Below are 10,359 nucleotides of genomic sequence, written 5' to 3'. Positions count from 1 at the left end.
CACAGAGCATGGCTGGGAACGGTTAACACACCAAGGGTGCTCCCCTGCACTTAGAAGGGTCAATGGAAACCTAATTCCTTTTTAAATCCTTCTACAGCAGCAGAACCCATTTCCTTTTTTTTTTTTTTTTTCTTTTAAAGATAACCCACAGCCCAGAGATCAAGAGTCAGTTCCACCCACTGAACCAGCCAGGTGGGCCCCCCACCTCCCCATTGCCTTCTTGAGAAATGAGCAGCTACGGACCCTCTGCTGGGTCAAGAAGCCTTTATTAAGTGTTCTGCACACAGCAGATGGGTCTGTGGAATGAATGCTTCAACGAGAAAAGGCCTCGTTAAATTAAATCCTTCATTTCCTTCCTTTCTTCCTCAAAGTTTTTCCTTCCTTCTTTCCTCCCTCCCTCCTTCCTTCCTTTCTTCCTTCCCTCTCTCCCTCCCTCCTTTCCTCCTTCCTTCCTATTCTCTTTTTCTCCTTCCCTCCTTCCATTTCCACATATCAGCCAAATTGGCATTTACAGCAAAACTAGTCCTGGTTAGTATAGGTACAACCTTACCTTCTTTTATACCATTGACCTTTATTCTTTAGTACTGTTCCATTCCTTGTCTTCCCAAAGTCTAACTTCTTTTAAAGCACCATTAAAATGCGTTATGCAACTCCTTACACAAGTGTACCATTTGTACAATTTGATAGATTGTAGGTGCACTGGCTTGGCTCAGTCGGTTGAACATCTGACTCTTGATTTCATCTCAGGTCATGATCTCGGGGTCCTGAGATTGAGCCCCACATCAGGCTCTGTGCTGACATGGAGCCTGCTTGAGAGTCTTCCTCTGCACTTCCCAACCCCCCCCCCAATAAATAAATAAAAATAAAGTGTTCAATTCGGTAGACTGTAATATATCACAGAATTGTGCCAGAATCACCAGTGTCTCATTCCAGAACATTTTTATCACCCAAAAAAGAAACCCCATACCCATGAGCCGGCACTCTCTACTCCTCCCTCCTTTCAGATCCTGAAAACTACTAATCTATTTTCTGTTTCTATGGATTGCTGGTTCTGGACATTTCATATGAACGGAACCATACAATCTGTGGCCTGTGGGGGCTGACTTTTTTCACTTACTATATTTTCAAGGCTTGTCTGTGTTGTAGCATGCATTATTACTTTATTCCTTTTTGTTGGTGAATAGTAGTCCATTGTGTGGATTTGTTTGTCCATTCATTAGTTGATGGACATTTGGGTTGTTTCCACTTTTTTGGCTATTTATGAATAATGCTGTCATGAACATTAGTATGCACTTTTTGCAAGAACATATGTTTTCATTTCTTTTGGGTATGTACTTAGGAGTAGATTTGTTGGGTCACGTAATAATTCTATGCTTAATCTTTTGAGGAACTTCCAGGCTGTTTTCCAAAGTGGCTGCCACCATTTCTCATTCCCACAAGCGAAGTGTGAGTTCCGATTTCTCCACATCCTCACTAACACTTTTTATTGTCTGTCTTTTTGATTATAGCCATTCTAGTGGGTGTGAAGTGATGTCATTGCAATTTTGATTTGCATTTCTCCAATGGCTGATGATGTTGAGCATCTTTTCATGGCTTATTGGCCATTTGGATGTCTTCTTTGGAGAAATATCAATTCAAATCCTTTGCCCATTTGCCAATTGAATTGTCTTTTTGTTGTTGAGTTATAAGAGTTCTTTGTATTCTGTAAATAAAATCTTTAAAAAAAAAGGGGGGGGGCGCCTGGGTGGCTCAGTCATTAAGCGTCTGCCTTCGGCTCAGGTCATGATCTCAGGGTCCTGGGATCGAGCCCCGTATCGGGCTCCCTGCTCAGCGGGAAGCCTGCTTCTCCCTCTCCCACTCCCCCTGCTTGTGTTCCCTCTCTCGCTGTGTCTTTCTCTGTCAAATAAATAAATAAAATCTTAAAAAAAAAAAAAGAGTTCTTTGTATTCTGGGGGTGCCTTGCTGGCTCACTTGGTAGAGCATGTGACTTTTATCTCAAGGTTGTGAGTTTGAGCCCCACGTTGCATATAGAGATTACTTAAAAATTTTAAAAAGAAGTTATTTATATTCTGGATATTAGACTCTTATCAGGCATGTGATCTGCAAGTATTTTCTCCCATTCTGTGAGTTTTTCACTTTAAAAAAATTTTTTTTTATTTTTAAGTAATCTCCACACCCAACATGGGGCTCGAACTCACAGCCCTGAGGTCAAGAGTCACACGCTCCACCAACTGAGCCACCAGCACCCCTCACTTTTTTGATCATGTTTTCTGAGTACAGAAGTTTCTGGTTTTGATAAAGTCCAATTTATCTATTTTTTCCTTTGTTGCTTATGCTTTAAGTGTCATATATGAGAAACCGTTGCTTAACCCAAGTTTACAAAAATTTACTACTATGTTTTCTTCTAAGAGTTTTATGATTTTAGCTCTTCTATTTAGATTTTGATCCATTTTCAGTTAATTTTTGTATATGGTATGAGGTAAGGGTCCAAACTAATTGTTTTGCATTTCAACCTGCCCTAGTGCCTTTTGATGAAAAGACTTTTCTTTCCCCCATTAAATGGTCTTGGCACCCTTGTTGAAAATCAGTTGCCCATAAATATATTTCTGGACTCTCAGTTCTATTCTCTTGATTTATTTTACTTCATATAATGCCCTCAAGGCCTATCCATGTTGTTGCAAATGTCAGGATGTCCTTTTTTATGGCCGAATAATATTCCATTGTGTATACATATACCACATTTTCTTTATCCATTCATCCGTTGATGGACACTTGGATTGTTTCCGTGTCTTGGCTATTGTGAATAATGCTGCAGTGAACATAGGGATGCAGATATCTCTTTGAGATTTCATTTCCTTTGGATAAATACTCAGAAATGGAATTGCTGCATCATAGGGTAGCTCTATTTTCAATTTTTTGAGGATCCTCTATATTGTTTTTCACAGTGGCTGCACCAATTTACATTCTAAGAAGGCACTAGTATCTCCTTCTCTTATAAGGGACCGATCCTATTGAATTAGAATCCCACCCTTATTACCTCATTCAACCTTAATTACTTTCTTACAAGCCCCATCTCTAAGCTATACTGAAGGTTAAAGCTTCAGCATATGAATTTTGGGAGACACAAACATTCAGTCCCTGATATCCCCTGTTTCTTTTTACTTTTGTAATGTGGCTACTAGAACATTTAAAATTACATACACTGTTCACATTTTATTTCTATTGGCAGCACCAGTCTAGATGTTGGTTTTATTTTTTATTTATTTATTTTTTAAAAAGATTTTATTTATTTATTTGACAGAGAGAGACACAGCGAGAGAGGGAACACAAGCAGGGGGAGTGGGAGAGGGAGAAGCAGGCTTCCCGCGGAGCAGGGAGCCCGATGCAGGGCTGGATCCCAGGACCCTGGGACCATGACCGGAGCCCAAGGCAGATGCTTAACGACTGAGCCACCCAGGTGCCCTAGATGTTGGTTTTAAAAACTGAGAACCAATTGTAGTGGGCTGAATGGTGGCCTTCCCCCAAAATATATTCATGTCTGAAACCTGTGAATGTGACCTTATTTGGGAAAAGGGTCTTTACAGATGTAAAATTAAGCTAAGGATCTTAAGATGAGCGGGTCATCCTGGATTAACAGGGTGAGCCCTATTTCCAATAACAGGTGTCCTTATAAGGACCCAGAGAGAAGACACAGAAGAGAGGAGAAAGCAATAGGCCACAGAGGCAGAGACTGGAGACACACAGCCACAAGCCAAAGAATAGTTGGAGGCACCAGAACCTGGAAGACGCAAAGAAAGATGAGCCTTTGGAAGGAACATGGCCTAGCTGACACCTTGATTTCAGATTTCCGGCCTTCAGAACTGTGAGGGAAGAAATTTCTGTTGTCTTAAGCCACCAAGTTTATGGTAACTTGTGATAGCAGCTCTAGGAAACCAATATACCAAGAAATATCACTTATAATATTAGGACAAGAAGTTGTTCTTGGATCCCTAAAGAAGTAAATGTAGTTTTTTGCACTACACTTGTGTTGCTTGAAAGAGATGTTTGAAGAATCAAGGTCAAATGGACTGTTGTTTATTACACTCCATCTCAATATTAGTTTGTTTCAGATCAGTGGTTGCTTTTGGGTAGAGAAGCTCGACGGGGAAGAGACATGACCGAATTTCCTGGGGTGATACCAATGTTATTCATCTTGATAGTGGTGTAAGTGAGTGATGTTACATAACTATTCACGTTGGTCACAACCAACTGAGTAGTACTCTTAAGATCTGAGCATTTTCCTTTGTGTATGTTACACCTTAATTAAAAAATAAAAAAGTATGGGGCGCCTGGGTGGCTCATTTGGTGTAGCATGTGACTCTCGATCTCTGGGTTGTGAGTTGAGCCCCATGTTGGTTGTAGAGATTCCTTAATAATACAATCTTTTGGGGTGCCTGGGTGGCTCAGTTGGTTGAGCGTCTGACTCTTGATTTCGGCTCAGGTCATGAGATCAAGCCCTACATCGGGCTCCGCACTCAGCACAGAGTCTGCTTGAGATTCTCTCTCTCTCCCTCTCCCTCTGCCCCTCCCCCCACTCACATACTCATGCTCTCTCTCTCAAAGTTAATAAATAAATCTTTATTAAAAAAATAAAATAAAATCTTTTAAAAAAAGTAGCTTGCTTCATATGTGGGTCATGACGGGGCACCTGGGTGGCTCAGTTGGTTGAGCTGCTGACTCTTTATTATGGCTCAGATCATGATTTCAGGGTGGTGAGATCCGTGTTGGGCTCCAAGCTCAGCAGGGAGTCTGCTTGAGATTCTCTCCCTTTCCCTCTGCCCCTCCTCCTCCCCGTGCACTCTCTTCTCGACTCTCTCTCTCCCTCTCTTTCTCTCTCTAAAACAAATAAATCTTTAAAACATATGTGGGTCATGACTTTCTTACACAAATTTTTGTTTTTCCCAGAGTTTTTTTTTTTAATTGGCCCCTCTGTTTTTAAGTGAGGTGGAGACGAAGATCATCCTCTGATTAATATTATGGTTTTTTTTTTAAGTTTATCTTTTTTAGTAATCTCTACACCCAATGTGGGGCTGAAATACAACCCCAAGATCAAGAGTCGCAGGCTCTTCTGACTGAGCCAGCCACATGCTCCTAATATTACCTGTTGATTTGAATCCACTTTCTCTTTGAAACCATTCTTTTTTTTTTTTTTTAAAGATTTTATTTATTTATTTGACAGAGAGAGACACAGCGAGAGAGGGAACACAAGCAGGGGGAGTGGGAGAGGGAGAAGCAGGCTCCCGGCCGAGCAGGGAGCCCGATGCGGGGCTCGATCCCAGAACCCTGGGATCATGACCTGAGCCAAAGGCAGACGCTTAACGACTGAGCCACCCAGGCGTCCCTGAAACCATTCTTCATGTAATTCCTTGACTTCCTACTCCAGTGAGCTACTAATTTACAAGTCTGTGGACAACTACCATTGTGGGATTTTCCCGCTCCCCCTTTGTGTTCCTTAGTTGATTTCACTTTCCTTCTCCCAAATTCCATTTTCATTTCACTAGGTTATGTCCTGGGATTTTTTTTTCCCCTCCAGAAAAGCCACGTGGGAAGTCAATGTTGGGTCCTTCTGCATCTGAAAATTTTTTTATTTAATCTTTTGGCTGGGCATACAATCTCAGGGTCAAAACAACATTTCCTGAGAAGTTGGAAGGTATTGTTTCAATTATATTCTGGAATCCAATATTGCTGATGAGAAGTTTGAGGCTCGTTTGGATATTTATTTTGCAGGTGACCTGTTTTCCTCTCTCCAGAAACTTCTAGGATGTTTTTCGTTATCCTTAGAGAGCTAGAATATCATCAGGCTGTGTCTCATGGTTTTAGTGGGCTTTGGTTTTGTTTGTTTGCTCATCTCGCTTGATACCTGAGCCTTTTCAGTCTGAAGATTCAGGCCCTTCTTCAGCTTATGGATATTTTCTTCTATTATTTCCAGCCTCTCTGTTTCCTTCCTTTCTTTCTTCTCTTTCTCTGGAACTTCCAGATGGGCTGCCACTCCTCCTATGCCTTATTTTTTCTCTTTTCCGGCAACTCTTCATCTGCTAGTCCTTTCAGTGCTGGAATGTCACCAGCAGTCAGCCCTGGTGTCAGGAGGCTCACCACTTCCTCTCCGGCTGGTCATATCAGCTCTCCCTCTCCCTCTCCTGTGTGTTGAGGCCTGTCCAAACACACCTTCTCCACCATGCTCGTGAGCTTCAGACCCAGATTTCCTTCTACCTGCTCAGTCCACACAGATGACTCAAGATAACTTAAACAAATAATAAAAATAAAAAAAAAAAGATTTTATTTGAGAGGGAGAGAGCGCACAAGCAGGGGGAGGGGCAGAGGGAGAGAAGCAGACTCCCCGCTGACCAGGGAGCCCGATGTAGGACTCCATCCCAGGGTCCTGGGATCATGACCTGAGCCGAAGGCAGATGCTTAACCAACTGAGCCACCCAGGTGCCCCAAGATAACTTAAAATCTTAACCACAATCAGGGTGCCTGCCTGGCTCAGTAGGTAGAGCATGCGACTTTTGATCTCGGGGTTGTGTGTTCGAGCCCCACTTTGGGCGTAGAGATTACTATCAATCAATCAATCAATCAATCAAAAAGGAAAAATAAAATCTTAACCCCACAATCACTTGCTCCCACCTGTAAAGATAAAACACACGTGGGGCACCTGGGTGGCTCAGTTGGTTAAGCGACTGCCTTAGGCTCAGGTCATGATCCTGGAGTCCCGGGATCGAGTTCCGCATCGGGCTCCCTGCTCAGCAGGGAGTCTGCTTCTCCCTCTGACCCTCCCCCTCTCATGCTCTCTCTCTCTCTCTCATTCTCCCTCTCAAATAAATAAATAAAATCTTAAAAAAAAAAAAAAGATAAAACACACGTGTGTGTCTCCTCCACCCTCAGTACTCCATTATAACTGCTGAGTCGCTTCTGGTCCCCAAATATGTGTGTGTATGCGGGGCTGGGGGTGAGGGATCCCACATGGAACAATTCTGCGACACGAACCGGATATCCCGCAGTTACCTCAGTTCTGACACTGTCTGCCTGGGAATGACATCAGATGCCACAGGTTAGGGGCTCCGTCCCTAAAGACGGCCCCCTCCTCAGACACGAATCGCCAATCATGGGTCCAGATTGTTACCTGTGATTCTGACCCACTGGCTGTAAATCAGGTTCCCACGACCCCTTCCTCAAGTTTGATTATTTGCTAGTGTGGCTTACAGAACTCAGGGAAACAGTTTACTTACTAGATCACCGGTTCCTTACAAAGGATAAAGGAACAGCCGGATGAAGAGATACATAGGTCAGGTGCAGAAGGGTTCTGAGCACTGGAGCTTCTGTCCCTGTGGAGCTGAGAGGACCACCCTCCTAGGGTGTGGATGTGTTCTCCTTCACTAACTCATCCTTCTGGGTTTTTGTGGGAGCTTCGTACATAGGCGAAGCTGATTAAATCATTGGCCATCGGTGATTAAGCTCAGTCACCATCCCAGATCTCTTCCCCAGAGGTGGGCGTGGGAAGGTGGGGCTCTAGTCTGTAAAGTTGGTTCTTCTGGCTTCCAGCCCCCTTGTCCTTAGGGGCTCTCCAGGAGTCATTCATTAACATAAACTTGTGTGGTTGAAAGCAGCTTGCTATGAATAACAAAGGGCAAATTTATTGCTCTTCTCACTCAGGAAACTCCTAGGATTTTTAGGAGTTAGGTGCCAGAACCTGTGAAGACAAAATATATATTCTTATTATAAATCAGTGTGTCGGGGCGCCTGGGTGGCTCAGTCGGTTAAGCGTCTGCCTCCAGCTCAGGTCATGACCCCAGGGTCCTGGGCTTCCTGCTCAGCCTGTTTCTCGCTCTGCCCCTCCCCCTGCTCATGCTCTCTCTCTCAAATAAATAAATAAAATCTTAGAAAAAAAAAATCACTGTATCACATAACCCCTTCACCAACTCTCTCCCTATCCTTTGTCCCCTGAGTCAGTAAATGGCTTCACCACCCAACCAGGCTCTCAGACACTGCCAGACCCCGGTTCTGTCCACTGGGTCTCTGGAGTCTCCTACACCTGTGCCTGTCCCTGCCTTTCTGAGCGGTGGGGCTGGCTTGGTTCCCACCTTGTTCTTCCCGATCACCTCCCAGAGCACCCCACTTCTCTGTCCCACCATACTGACTGTGTAAATGAGAGAAAATTTGGGGAAGAAGGAGTGAGGAAGAAAAGGGGGAAGGAGGCAGGGGAGGGAAAGACAGAAAAAAGAACGGAGACTCAAAGGATAGGTCATTCCCGAAAGGATAAAGGCTGCCAATAAATCTTTGATCAAGAGATTTTCTTTTAGGGGCAACTGGGAGGGCTCAGTTGGTTAAGCATTTGACTCTTGATCTCAGCTCTGGTCTTGATCTCAAGGTCATGAGATCGAGCCCCTGTGTTGGGCTCCATGCTGGGCGTGGAGCCTACTTAAAAGAGAGGGGGAGGGGACTTGCTTTAAACTGATGAAATGAGGGTGAAATCACACTCAAGGACAGATTTAAAGGGGGAAAAGGAGTCAGCAAAGGATGACTGAATGTGGAAGGAGGATTCGGAGGGATAGGGAAGGGGGGAGGGGTTCCCCCAGCTCACTCATAGCTTTTTGGGATGAGCCGGGGGAGCCCCTCCTTCTCAAAGGCCCCCTCACATCCCCCAGGGTAAATAGTACCAGCTGAGACCAGGGGCCTCAGTCCCAGAAGCCCCACAAATAGTGAGAACAGGTCACATCTGGGATTACAGCAAAACCTGGCTTGGTTCTGGATGGGGAAGAATGGGATGAGAGAGAGAGACATTGATTTTAAGGACCAGGTTGCTTAGTCTGAAATCCACAGGGCAGGCTAGAAACTCAGGCAGGAATTGGTACAACAGAATTCCTGCTCCCAGAAAACCTCAGTTTTTGCTCCCGTGGCAACCCACTGATTGAGCGAGGCCCACGCACGTAATCAAGGATCATACCCTTTACTGAAAGTTAAGCCACATCTACAAGACACCCTCACGGCGACACCTAGGTTGGTGTTGGATTAAGTAACTGGGTGCTACAGCGTAGCCAAATGGACACGCAAAACTTACCATCATTGGCACAAGAGTAAAACTGAGCACCAAAGAAATGACCAAGGCAGGCAGCTTTTCTACTTTTTGAGACAAAGAACCAACAATCTGTAAGAAATTGACAATAAAAACAAACTAACTAACAAACAATCCCAACCACTTATATTTGGGAGCTTCAATTAGTGAGGAGTTAAACAGAATTTGGCCCGGGACAGTAAATGAGTAAAAGCAACAAGGTCTGTGTATATGGACTTCTTCAGCTCTGGATTCCCCCTTCTCCGATGGTACGGATCTCTCTGCCCCCTGGTGCAGGGAGGTACCTTTCCCATGGGAGATAGATTTCTTGCTTTCTGGAGGCAAAGGGGACCCAGAGCGTTCTTCCCGCACCCGCTCTTTCTTAAGTAAAGTACACTCAAAATAATCAACATACCACCGGGACAGATTTGGGGGCAACATGCCCGGGGCCGCCATAGTAGGTAAGATGGAAAACAGAGCAACCAGATTTTGTGTTGTTTATATTCCAAGAGAGCAGAGAGTCATGTGGAGTGGAGAACAGCACTGCCTTCATATGACTCACCATCTGAATGAAAGTCAGGCAGTTTCCTGATGTTTAGCTACTGTTGATTTGAACACTGGTTAAAGTTGGTTTCATGGAAGTCTTGATGCTTTCCCATGACCTGTGCTTTCCAACCAGGGGTTGGATCATGATGAAATGGGGACTCAGAGATTATTTTTGGTGTTCAGATTTTTTATGTTCAAATCCCTTCACCTATTTCACCCATCCCCCCCACTCTGGCAACCACCAGTTTGTTCTCTTTATTTTTCTTCCTTCCTACCCTCCCTCCCTCCTTTCTTTTTTCTTGTTTGTTCATTAGTTTTGTTTTTTAGGTTCTGCATATAAGTGAAATCCCATGGTATTTGTCTTTCTTTGACTTATTTCACTTAGCATAAGACCCTCTGGGTCCATCTGTGTTGTTGCAAATGGCAAGATCTCATTCTTTTTTATGGTTAAGTAATATTCCATCGTGTGTATATAGCACATCTTCTGTATCCATTTATCTACTGATGGACATTTGGGCTGCTTCCATATCTCGGCTATCATAAATAATGTTGCAATAAATGCAGGGGTGCATTGTCTCCCTTTGAATTAGTGTTTTCCTATTCTTTGGGTAAATATCCTGTAGCGGAATTACGGGATCTTTTGGTATTTCTATTTCAAATATTTTGAGGAACCCCCATACTGTTTTCCAGAGTGACTGCACCAGTTTGCATTCCCATCCACAGTG

Source organism: Neomonachus schauinslandi, chromosome 9, assembly GCF_002201575.2.
Source record: "Neomonachus schauinslandi chromosome 9, ASM220157v2, whole genome shotgun sequence".
Lineage (NCBI taxonomy): Eukaryota > Metazoa > Chordata > Mammalia > Carnivora > Phocidae > Neomonachus > Neomonachus schauinslandi.
The sequence above is the reverse complement of the archived record's forward strand: the minus strand, read 5'-3'. Positions refer to the sequence as shown.